Below are 12,495 nucleotides of genomic sequence, written 5' to 3'. Positions count from 1 at the left end.
CTGACTGTAATCATTCACTGTAATGAGAGCGTATTTATGTCCAAATGTCTGTCTAGCTCTCTTACAGTTAGTTCATCAAGATAAACGTCTCCGGCACAATATTTATTATTGTGATGTTTATTGCTGTGCTGTAACATTTATCCATTGGATCACATTTTCCATTTGCAACCACGATTTAATAAAATCAGGCATATGTGCTTTATTTAAGAGCTTCAACACGTACAACAACATATTTTAATAAATTTTAGACAAAAATATTAAGTACAATATCTTTGGTAACCTTTCCAGGATTAGATGTTTGAAGATGACACATTTTTACATTTGAAAGCTATTTTTATCCTGGCACATTGAAAATGCGGAATGAAAATTTTGCGGAATGAGAATTATTTGTATCAAGCATTTTACGTACACACAATAAAAAGAAATATTGCGGAACTGAATGGAATTGGTTATTTATTTTGTTATTATGTGTTTCTATATATGTGCTTTATGTGGATTGCTTTATATGCATTATTAATATTATCACATTAAAGTTTTGGGGTGTATTATTCTTTTTTATTATTATTAAAAAAATAATGATTGTCACAGGTCATTACTTATTTTAAGGTCTTCATTTATTTACTTTTTAAAAAATTATTATTTCCTTTAGTATTTTTTTTTTAAATATTATTATTACAGGCCATTACTTACATGCGTTTCAAAGGTTTTTCTTTTTTTTTTCTTCTTAAAAAAATCTTAGTTTAATTATTATTGCAAGTCATTAGTTATTTTAAGGGGTTTATTTAATTATTTATTATTAATTTTTACTCTTCTTTTTTGTTTTATTATTCTTCTTTCTTTTTTTTAGCTATAATTACTGGTTATTAGTTATTTTAGGGTTTTTATTCAATTTAAAACAAACAAAAATATTATATATTCTTATAATTAACCTGCACAACCCCCAACTCCACAACCTAAAAAATCATTGATTATAAGTTTCATTAATCTTTCAAAATATTTATATTAATCTTTTATAGCAAGTTCTGGGGAAAGGTGAACAGACACACAAAGAAATGGGGAAACAGACAATATGAAAGTTAAACTGGCTGTTGAAAATATTTTATACATGTAAATCTAAAACGTTGTAATGATTTTCACTGACACATTCAAGTCTGAAAAGAGTAACATCAGATGCCTCATAGCGACAGTTGCCTAGGCACAGGCCTCAATATACCTGACGTAGACACTGTCATCCATGTTGGTGCCCCAAAATCGGTGTTGTCATAATGGCAGGAAGTTGGCAGATGTGCACGAGATGGAAGGAGAGGTTATGCCATGACCGTATATTTTACTCTGTCCTTAAAAACCACAGAAAAAGATTTTGTTCGGAATGCAAATCACGTTTGTAGCCTATTCGTGCAAATGTGATGAATAAATTTGAAGGTATCACCAGTGATGGTGGTGATACACAATGTGGACAATATGATACAAATGCTATTTGCAAATGCACTAGATGCTAATGTTCTACCTGCATTGCTCAATGTCCCTGGCAAGATAAAATTAAATTTGGAATTTCTAAATTTCTAAATTTGTAAATTACATTATGGATACGTGGTAGTAAACATCACCTATGATATGTGTCTTGCATCTTTCAATAATAGGTGTGGAAAATGTTAAGCGTTGCTACCATAGCCTCGCAACCATGTGAAGTTGTATTGCACTGATGTTTCATCCATACTGTTGATGACAACTGCTGTTAGTGATAATTCATTCCTACTTACCTAATTTAACATTAACTGTGTTGTTGAGGATTGCCTCGCAACCATATAAATATTTATTGTAATAATTAATGTATAACTGTGACTTGGTGACAACTGCTGCTTGTGATAACTGCCTTGTACCTGTCTGCACATTGGCTAAACCGAAGTGCACTTTGATTCCTACTTAACCATTTGAACATTAACTGTGTTGTTGACTGTAATTAATTCATGAGTGTGACTTGGTGACAACTGCTGCTTGAGACAACTGCCTCGTACCAATGTGTGTTAAACACGGGTAAGCACACTAAAGTACGAATAATGCACATTAATTACGAATAATGCACATTAACAAGTAAACAACAAGAAACAAGCAAATGTGTGATCTCTTGCCACCCCGTTTCATCCCTCTATGTTTGTCTCCCCCAACACCATCTGTGTTGAGTGTATATAAGTGTGTGTGTGTGTAAAGGAAACATTTATAAATGAAAAAGCACGTTTTTATTCAGTTAATAATTAAATTAATTAATTTATTATTATTAAATCAATAATTTATTTATTATGTTATTTATTTATAATAATTACTAACATTATTCAGTAATTTATTATTATATTATTATTTATTAAGTATTAATTAATAATTTTTTAATTATATTATTTAGTTGTTATTATTAGTTAATTTATTATTTATTAATTGATTAAAAAAAAAAATTCATTAATTAGTTTATTTATTATTATTATCATTCTTATTATTATTAAACGTGATATTCCATTAAATATCGTGGAAGAAACTCGTGAACGTGAGACAAATAATAATAAAAAATAATCCGATTCCGCCAACAGTTTTCAGTCACATTTTAAATATGCTCATAATGGCCAGCGGGAATATTCGAGATTTTGTTTGTAACTGAAAATTGGATTAATGCAGGATTACTATTTGGACAAAATGTCTATTTATACGTAAAACGTAACTCGAGGAGGTTTTCTTTATACAGTAAGTGTTTATATTTGTTATTACATCTCATATTTCGCCACAAAATAATTAATTCCATGATTGTATCGATTCCACCTGAAAATTGGGCGGAAAGTGCATGCTTGTTTTTGCTGTTAAACTTGTAAACATCAGAGGTCCAATAAATGTCAAAATGTTTTTAAAAAACGGACCATTGATGTTTACCTTGGTGAACTATCTTACAGTCAGAGTACTGGGGCTAGGGCGTGGGGGGCATGCCACAATTTATATATATTAGCTTGAATCAATGGGGGGGGGGGGGAATTCCAAAATCTGTACTTTAGCGTCCTCGAGTAATTGTGTGTTTCGGGGGGGGGGGGGTACAACATCCCCCACCCTCAGACCACACCGGTTCCCACGGCTACGTACGGGCCTGGAGATTTTCTCCAGTATTTCACACTTTTATAAAATTAAATCAAAAGAAACAAAATAAACCTCAAAAGATGACGACACGTTATAAAGTAGTTAAGCATGTACACTTGCCATTGTGTCTGTATGTGATGATGCCATGTAGTACTGTACACAGATGACTTAAAAAACAACGCTACAACGTACTCAAGATTCTGAATTCCGGATATCACCCGTTTTGAAGGAATAACATTTACGCATGCGCAAAGCACCAGTTCGTTTTGTCATGCCATGAGATATGTCATGGGTTCATGGGGTTTGCACAACAACAATTACAGACTGTTACCGGCCTCGGTGATGTCATGGTTCGGCGATCGGATATAAGGCTGGTAGATACAGGGTTCGCAGCCCGATACCGGCTCCCACCCACAGCGAGTTTTAACGACTCAATGGGTATGTGTAAAACCACTGCACCCTCCTCTCTCACTAACAACAAACAACTAACCTACTGTCCTGGACAGATAGCCGAGGTGTGTGCCCAGGGCAGTGTGCTTTAACCTTAATTGGATATAAGCACGAACATAAGTTGAAATAAATAAATAATACATGCTGTTTATTCTAAAGTGACAGACCTTAGTTTTAAAAAATTTGACATGTTTTCCACTATTGGAATCTTTGATTACTGGGCCTCGTTCCACGAAAAAAAGAAATGTTTTATTTAACGACGCACTCATCACATTGTATTTATGGTTATATGGCGTCAGACATATGGTTAAGGACAACACAGATATTGAGAGAGGAAACCCGATGTCGTCACTTGGTGGGCTACTCTTTTCGATTAGCAGCAAGGGACCTTTCATATTTAATTATTCAAACCACTCAGATATTAATTTTAACGTATCGTACATATATGCACGTGTTTAATTTAGTGCATAGCGATGTATAATGTAGTTTAAAGTACTATTTAATACAGTGTAATGCAATATTGCATGCTAAAAAAAAGATCCGTAGAAAAAATATGTCAGGACTACCTATGTTTACGGTATCTTTCATACAAGCAATACATTTTGTGTATAGAATAAATATGTTAGCATTTATTGTCATAACATTGCTTTAAAATATCAGAAAATGCATGTTTATCTTTCCTAATTCAAAACAGAAATGATACGGTGTGTTTACCGAATTCGTTTGATATGGAATTGTCATTCATTGATGAATCGTCTGTTATCATTAATGAAACTGATCTATCAATGAACATTTCTTCGCCAGATGTCAAAGAAAACAATATGACCAATTCTGACAACTGTACTGATATTAATGTTGACATTAACAACTGTAAACATGCTATAATATCAACCCCCAAATCAAAGGTTAGTGGAGTATTAAAGGAAAAAAAAGTTATCTTTGTTCTTACGAAAGTCCAGTTGGCAGTAATTTGAAACGACATGTCAAGGCTAAGCATGAGAAGAAAAACAATCATCTGTGACAAATGTTCAAGATGATATTCCAGTAAATTTGATTTAAAGCAGCATGCTACTTTCTCGCACGGTGATGCCAAACTGCTATGTGAGGTGTGTTCCAAGGTCTTTAAAACTCGACAAGGATTTTCTATACACAAAAAACGTCACCATGCTAAGACATACAAGTATTCGTGTATATATTGTGATAACACATACTGTGATAAGTCACTATATTTCGGCCATTTTAATAACCTTATCGGAAACAAACCTTACAACTGCCCAAAATGCTCAAAACCTTTTGCATATGTTTCAAGTATGCGAAAACACACCATATATCGGTGATAACTCTGAAAAATATGCATGCCAAGAATGCGGATCAAAACTCAAAACCTCAGCGTCCCTGCAAGATCACATGGTTGGTAAACACGGTGATATGAACAAAATGTGTGGATGTGGTAAAACATTCAAATGGCGTCCATCGTTTGCACAACACAGGAAGATGTGTAAAGTTGGCCAAATGTAACTTGTCGTTTAAAACCTTATGTGGCAAAGAAACTATGCATGAGTACACCCGAAACTTCTGTTGTAGCTTTAGCTTAATCATTTGACTTTTTAATTTTTATTTAAGAACTCTGTTAATTTTCGATTGTGTAGTACTGGTACATACTCAACATTTGAAACATCCATTCTTCTTGATCCAGGTTATTGTTTACAATTCAGTTGATTTTATTGGGTAATGTTAATTACTCATTTGCAAGATGTATTTAAGTTTAATAATGAGTGTTCTTTTGTTGTGTACTGTAAAGATATTACAATACTCAAATAGCTTATTGTGATTGTCGTTACACCAAACCAGTCAATATCATCATCGCAGGCCATCTAACACATTACATTCATATGCTACAGAGAGAGAGAGAGAGAGAGAGAGAGAGAGAGAGAGAGAGAGAGAGAGAGAGAGAAAGAAAGAGAGGAGAGGGGGGGGGGGGGGGGGGGGGGGAGGGAGGGGCAGACAGAAGGAGAGAGACAGAACAATGGAAAGCTCAATATAAACAGGATTTGAAACAGAATTTAGTATTAACAGATGTTACTGGTGTGTTTAGTTTATTGATAGTTTCATCAAAATATACATCCTTGATATTGCATCCAACATTTTCTCTACATACATCAAATGTTCTCGTTCGAAATTTAGATGTTAAAATGTTACTGGATGGTATCAATTTTTTTTTCTGTTTCCTTTATTCTTTCTTTTTTTAATAATATTTATTTCTGTTCATATTTAAATTGCAAAAATATATTACTGTCGTAATATGTATTTATTTTGGAGAAGGCCTAGTAAGTTGTGTAACTTGTGCCTAATCCATTTGTTCTTTAAAAAGCAATCAAATATATTGCAATCAGTCAATCAAAATTGACACTTTCTCTTTTGGGTGAATCTCCAATATGTGTCGGACAGTTGACGTAACATTTTCAAATTGTTTTCGACAATATTTGCATCTTGATGTTGAATTCTGAAACAAATAAGACAAAAATCATGAGTCAAAAATCGTAAACACTCCGTAATTTGAATTTAAAAATCAACAATAGTTCGTATCCAGACAGTAAACGTTCCGTAGCATTTTCAATAATTTTATTAATCTAATTTAGTCATAAATACTTATATTTCTGTCATAATTGCGGCTTTTGCTGAGAGTAATGATATACGTATTCTACTTTAGTTATAAAATTTAAACAATTAATAATCAGGAAACTGTATTAAATAATATTAATATAATATAAGCAAATTTTCTGTAAATATACGTCCAAATCTGTATAATACTACAGAATATGTATTAATTTTGAAGAGTATAACATGTGTTTGTTTCTGTACTTCAATGTAAATAGAGGTTTTACCTGTGTTTTTTGTCGTCTGTCCCATAGCAACAGCCACAGCCAGTGTTCATTGTACTAAAATCAGTAAAATGTAAAAAGACCGTATCAAAAACAAGCAACACGCCATAACAAAAATCGTCAACAGTCCACTCTCGCTGTATCCGAGTACCGATACAGTGTAAATGATACATGGCAAAAATTGTAACAAATTTAAGCCTACTGGAACACATTGACTAATAAGTGGTTATTGGATAGTAAACGCAGTGATATCGACACTTGGCCACAGATGTAGTCCGCTGTTGCCACATGGCTACTCTTTCCAAATAACAGCAAGGGCTCTTTATGTGCACTTCCCACATCCCACAAACAGGATAGCACACACGACGTCCTTTGACGGACCAATTATGGATCATTGGTTGGGACGGGAAATAATCAAACGGACCCACCGAGGAGGATCGAACCTTCAGTAAATGGAACCTCAGACAGACGTTCTTGCTACGTTATCCCGGTCATTTGGGGACAAGGACTTTTATATGTAAAATCCGATTATTATTTTTTTCATTTGACTGCTGGTGCTCCCTTGCACCTGCCAGTGCAGGCGGACACCTTTCCAACCCACCCACCCGTTTCCTGTCCCGGACGGAGGAACAGGCCGAGGCCGGCACCTGTGCCCAGGACAGGCGCGTGCTACAACAGCTTCCTCTGAATGTGCACGTTAATTACTCTTAAGTTAATGATGTCGTTTCGATCGGTCAGACGGCATGGACCACCACCACATTGCATTAGAAATGTACTTAGAATACATGTGAACATTTTGATACCAAGTTTTGCCCGGTCCACTGGTTATAAGTTCATACGCCCCCCCCCCCCCCCCAAAAAAAAAAAAAAAAAAATTAAAATTAAAACATAGTATATGTAATAGTTATACCCACACTAATCTTTACGGGGTGTATCGGTGAATATCCCCAACAGTTTTGGTCGTGGGGCCTCCTCACTTCGCCTCGGAGGTTCTCACGACCAAAACTGTTGAGATATCCACCGATATACCGAGTAAGTGTGGGTATAACTGACTTACACCCCACTTAAGGTCAAGTTAATTATTATGTTAGTTCTATGGCAAATAAAATCAATAACTAGAAAATACTAAATAATGAAACAAAAATAACGTGGACCAGACGTCGTGAGCCTCACATTTTGTTCTGGAGCAGAGAAGCTGTCTAATTCAGTTGTTCGTGTCGCACGTACAAATGCAGTTTGAGGTAGTTTTATCAGCGTGTGTTAGGGCTGTACTGGTATCGGAATATATACTCTGTCAAAAAAGAAACGCATAGGCGTAATATTCATGGAATTATCTCTTCAATACAAAGTGGCATAATTTCGTTATTTATGATCGTATCACAGTCAAATTTGACAGGAGTATGTGACAATGTTCTTGCTATGGACTGACAGCAGTGGAGGCGTTTTCGTCACCAAACATTGTTGCACGAGGGCGCTGAAATCAGTACCTTGTGTGGCCACCAGCAGCAGCAATCACTGCGCGACATCTCCTTGGCATAGTGTGACGGTACATGCTCTTAATGTTTTTCGCCTGTGGCGATATTAATTGTTTTAGAGGGCCGTGTGCAGTTCCAAATTGCACTTAAGCCCAGATGGGCAACTTGTTACGTGATACGATATACGGTCATCGAGCTTTTCTAATACACACCCAGCGCAGGTGTGGAGGCCATGTGGCCAGTAGTTACGTAATATGTCCGGTAGTGCTGTTTATGGCCAGGGGATTGCTCGCGGTTGGCGACAGCCAGTCTGACGATCAGAGAAAAATATGCCGGCATGGTGGCTGTGGAAAATCCACATGATACGTGAGGTACCGCCTTGTACCCCCAGGCGATATTCGCTGTCTCTGAGAGTTTTGAATAAATAGCTAGGATTTTAGAGATATCGAGGAGAGACATTTGGAGGTATCCAGGGGAACGGTCGTCGTCCACTGAACGATCTATATTAGTTCAGACGGGACTTTGGTAAATATATATTTTCTGCTCTGTGTATAATCTTGATGTGATTGATGTGACTTTAAATATTTTAATACTGTATTATACCCATATTATTTAGACGGTGCTGCCGGTCATCTGACGCAGTATTCTGTAGGCTCACCGTTCTGATATATATATATATATATATATATATATATATATATAAAGCTTAGCCAGTCATCCTAGAGGACCTAGGTAAACTGTAGGTTATTGTCTTTATTGTGATAGGTACCAGTATTAATTCTGCATTACAAGGTTATTGAATGAGTAGTTAGGGTTAATTAAAAATTAACCAGTTAGGAATAGTGTTGTAATTCCTTTATTAATTAAGTTCCCCTGGAAGCGTTTCTCGATTATCGCACGTGTGTGTGTTAGCGTTTCTCAATTATCACACGTGTGGGTGTTGTGTCACGGTGAAGTGATTAGCATATTGTGTAAACTAGACACCTAGAGATTAACTAATTAAGTGATCAGTTCTGGGTTGTTATTATTGTTGTTATTAATTAACTACTGCGGCAGTACATTTGTCAACGTAGGTTAATACAGATTCCAAAGTGTGTTGTGTTTTTGTTGTGTTTTCTAGTGAACTAAACGTGCTATAATAATATATACTTTATATAAGATCGTATCTCTGATCATACCTAGACGAGCCACAAGCGGGTATAACCGCCCGTTACAGAGAGATCTAATAGATATACAGTTAGGAGAGATATTTGGATAATCGTGTTTCATCCAGTTACGGGTATTGTAGGATCCCCGTGACACATAGACTGAATGAGTTTCTGAATCCGGGCACGTGGAATCCTAGCCCATTCTTCCTGCAGTGCATGTGACAGTTGCAGAAGCGTCTGAGGCTCCGGGTCACGCTGGCGTACACGTCTGTCCAGTTCGTCCCATAGATGTTCCATAGGGTTGAGATCTGGCGATCTTGATGTCCATGGCAGCACATTAATGTTCTCATTCTGTAGGAAATCCATTGTTACACGTGCCGTATGCGGCATGGCATTGTCCTGCTGAAAGAGTTCTCTCTATCGATCCAAAATGGGAAGCATGTGACGGCGAAGAATTACATCCCGGTAGCGTACAGCTGTCAGGTTGCCTTATACGAACACAAGTTCACTTCTGCCGGTGTATGAGATGGCTCCCCACATCATGACACTCCCTCCACCGAATCTGTCAACTTGGGCGACGCAGTTCTTGGCAAAACGTTCATTGCGGCGTCTGTAAACACGTTGTTGTCCATCACGTCGCTGTAGAAGGAAACGTGACTCTTCGCTGAACCATACTCGCCGCCAGTTTCCCAAGTTCCACCCCTGTACATTCGTGCACCAGCGAACATGTAAATGTCGATGTTGACGTCGCAGGACGGGGCCAACATACGGTCTCCTAGCCCGTAAACCAGCTTCTCGAATGGTTTGTGCAAACACCCTTCTCAAACCAGGTATGCGTCCAACAGTGTTCGTTGCTGTGGCAGTTCGGTGACGCAAGTGCAGAACCCGGATGTAGCGATCTTGTGCTGCAGTTGTTATGCGAGGTCTTTCACTTCTGGGCCGATCTTCAGCTGATTGAAACTGCTTGTACCTGTCCCAGAGACGTGAAATGGTGCTCTGATGGACATTCATGTGGCGTGCGACTGCTGACTGCGATTCACCTAACTGGAGGCGGCCAATTGCAGTGTTTCGATTCGGCAGGCTTAGTCTAGGCATCTTGTAACTCGTCTACGTCGAAATGGAAATGAGGCATAATTGCGAGCATTGCAGCTTTAAATACTCATCACTACCCCAATCTTTTCCCGAGTTTCACATGCATTCGCCAAAATCTGACCATTTCACGCCGATTTCCCGCAATTGTCGCACAACGTGCGTTAAATTTGTTTTAGGGTGCATTTGGGCATGCTGTCCCATTCCAGGAACATTAATAAACATGATTATTCAGCAACATTGTACAAACAACCCCGATATTTTGTAAAATCAAACACTTTTCTTCTTTTCCTATCACGTATGCGTTTCTTTTTTGACAGAGTATATTAAAACTCAGGGACGTAGTTTGTATTTCTTGGGATGGGAATAGTATGGAGAATTAAGTACTAAAATGCTATTTCAGAGGACATTTTTATGTTTAGATCGTCTAAAAAAACAACCTTTATGATATGTAATGATTTAAAAAAAAAAAAAACGTTTGGAAGGAAATGTTTTATTTAACGACGCACTCAACACATTTCATTTACGGTTATATGGCATCGGACATATGGTTAAGGACCACACAGATATTGAGGGAGGAAACCGGCTGTCGCCACTTCATGGGCTACTCTTTTCGATTAGCAGCAAGGGATCTTTTATATGCTCTATCCCATAGACAGGATAGCACATACCACGGTATTTGATGTATCAGTCGTGATGCACTGGCTGGAGCGAGAAATAGCCCAATGGGCCCACTGACGGGGATCGATCCCAAATCGACCGCACATCAAGCGAGCGCTTTACCACTGGGCTACGTCTCGCAACTAAAAACTTTTGGGGAATTTACTGGATAGGGGGTAGTTGACACCCCTACCACACTAACTACAGCTCCGCACATTGCATGATTTTAACAGACGTATCGTGCTGTAAATATCTCAAGGAAACTATTGTGAATAACTTGTGCGCATATGTAATTAGATGGCTCCGCCTAACTTGAACTTTGGTATATGCAAATGATGTCAGCCAGCAAACTAATTTTTGTAGATGGCTTGTTCTATTGGTTAAAATATTACGAAAACATAGTTTGAACTTTGTTATATGCAAATGATAAGTGTCACCAAGCAAAACCATTTTTGTCTTATTTTGTAACGGCGAATTGTAAAAGACGGTCGTGTGTGTGAAAATAAGCCAGCGAGAAAAAAAGGACTTTGAAGGCCAGAATGGAGAATTTTTTGTTTTTGTTTAGTTAAATGGACTTCATTTTCTGTGCATTTTAATTTGGACAATCAAGAAGATTTTAAATTCTAACTGCAGGAGGAGAAATGTTTTTGGAGACAGTTACGCCACTGACGTCTGAGAACACATGGTGTTGTATAATACAGGTTATGACAGCTAGACGTGTACCACAGGGGGGGATATTCGTCTACATTCCTCCAATATTTAAGTCAAGTGTTGAAGGATTTAAAAGACTATGCGTTGCAACCGAATATCGCAAGTGTGAACACGTGCTCCTCAAACATAACAGAAACAACGGAAATACCTTGCGGATTTCAATGTAAGTTATGACAATAAAAGTTCATTGTATTATTCGTAATTTTTGTTTGTTTTTGTTTTGTTTTAAATACAGGTATAGTTAAATGAAAAGTGTAGGTGTATCGTGATACACTACACTTTTCCTCCAAAAGTAGATGGATGCTACGTAATAACGTTGCGCTCAAAGGGTCACTAATTAGGGGATAACCCTACTGTGTTTTCCGATTTGCGGACGTATATATCGGTGGTTTTACTATCGCAAATTTAATTTTGATTGGCAACCGTTAGCGGAGGCAATAAAAGGGTAAATTTGCGACTGTAACACCACCGATATACGTCCGCAAATCGGAAAACACAGTAGGGTTATCCCTATTCTAATTAAACTGTTTGCTGACTGATTTTAAATAGGAAATTGTCACATTTTTAGTAAGAATAAGCATATAAACGTCACTAGCTGGTGACGTCATTAGGCAGCCCATTAACAGACGATGGGTGGTCGGACATTTAGCGGCTGGAACATAGATGTGTAATTTGACATATTTAATCAGCTCTCGTGATTAGATAATGACTAATAAAGAATAATATGTTCATTTCTGACAAAGACGTCTCAGTATTTAACGACTTCTGTACGTAATATGAACGCTACAGAAATTGTCTTTATGACGTCATTACAAAACAACCCTGTCCTTTGCTTAACCTATGACATATTTCTGCCAGAAAATTTGCGACGGGTATATCGGTGATTTTACACCTGAAATATTTAGTGGAGATCCAATCAGATTCTTTCTTACAAATGGATTGAATTAGAATTCAAGGGAGATAACCGCG

The 12,495-nt window shown here is 37.2% G+C and overlaps 1 protein-coding gene across 1 annotated transcript in view; it reads right to left on the bottom strand.

The window, feature by feature from the left end:
• Positions 1 to 3,357, bottom strand: part of LOC121380731 (fatty acyl-CoA reductase 1-like) — a 52,562-nt gene extending 49,205 nt beyond the window's left edge. Inside the window, exon 1 of the mRNA XM_041509689.1 lies at positions 3,232 to 3,357. The gene's annotated coding sequence lies outside the window, so the exon portion shown is untranslated. The remainder of the gene's footprint in view (positions 1 to 3,231) is intronic.
• Positions 3,358 to 12,495: the final 9,138 nt, after the last annotated feature.

Source organism: Gigantopelta aegis, chromosome 9 (assembly GCF_016097555.1).
Source record: "Gigantopelta aegis isolate Gae_Host chromosome 9, Gae_host_genome, whole genome shotgun sequence".
NCBI lineage: Eukaryota > Metazoa > Mollusca > Gastropoda > Neomphalida > Peltospiridae > Gigantopelta > Gigantopelta aegis.
Note: the sequence above shows the minus strand (reverse complement) of the source record. Positions and strands in the feature narration are given on the sequence as shown.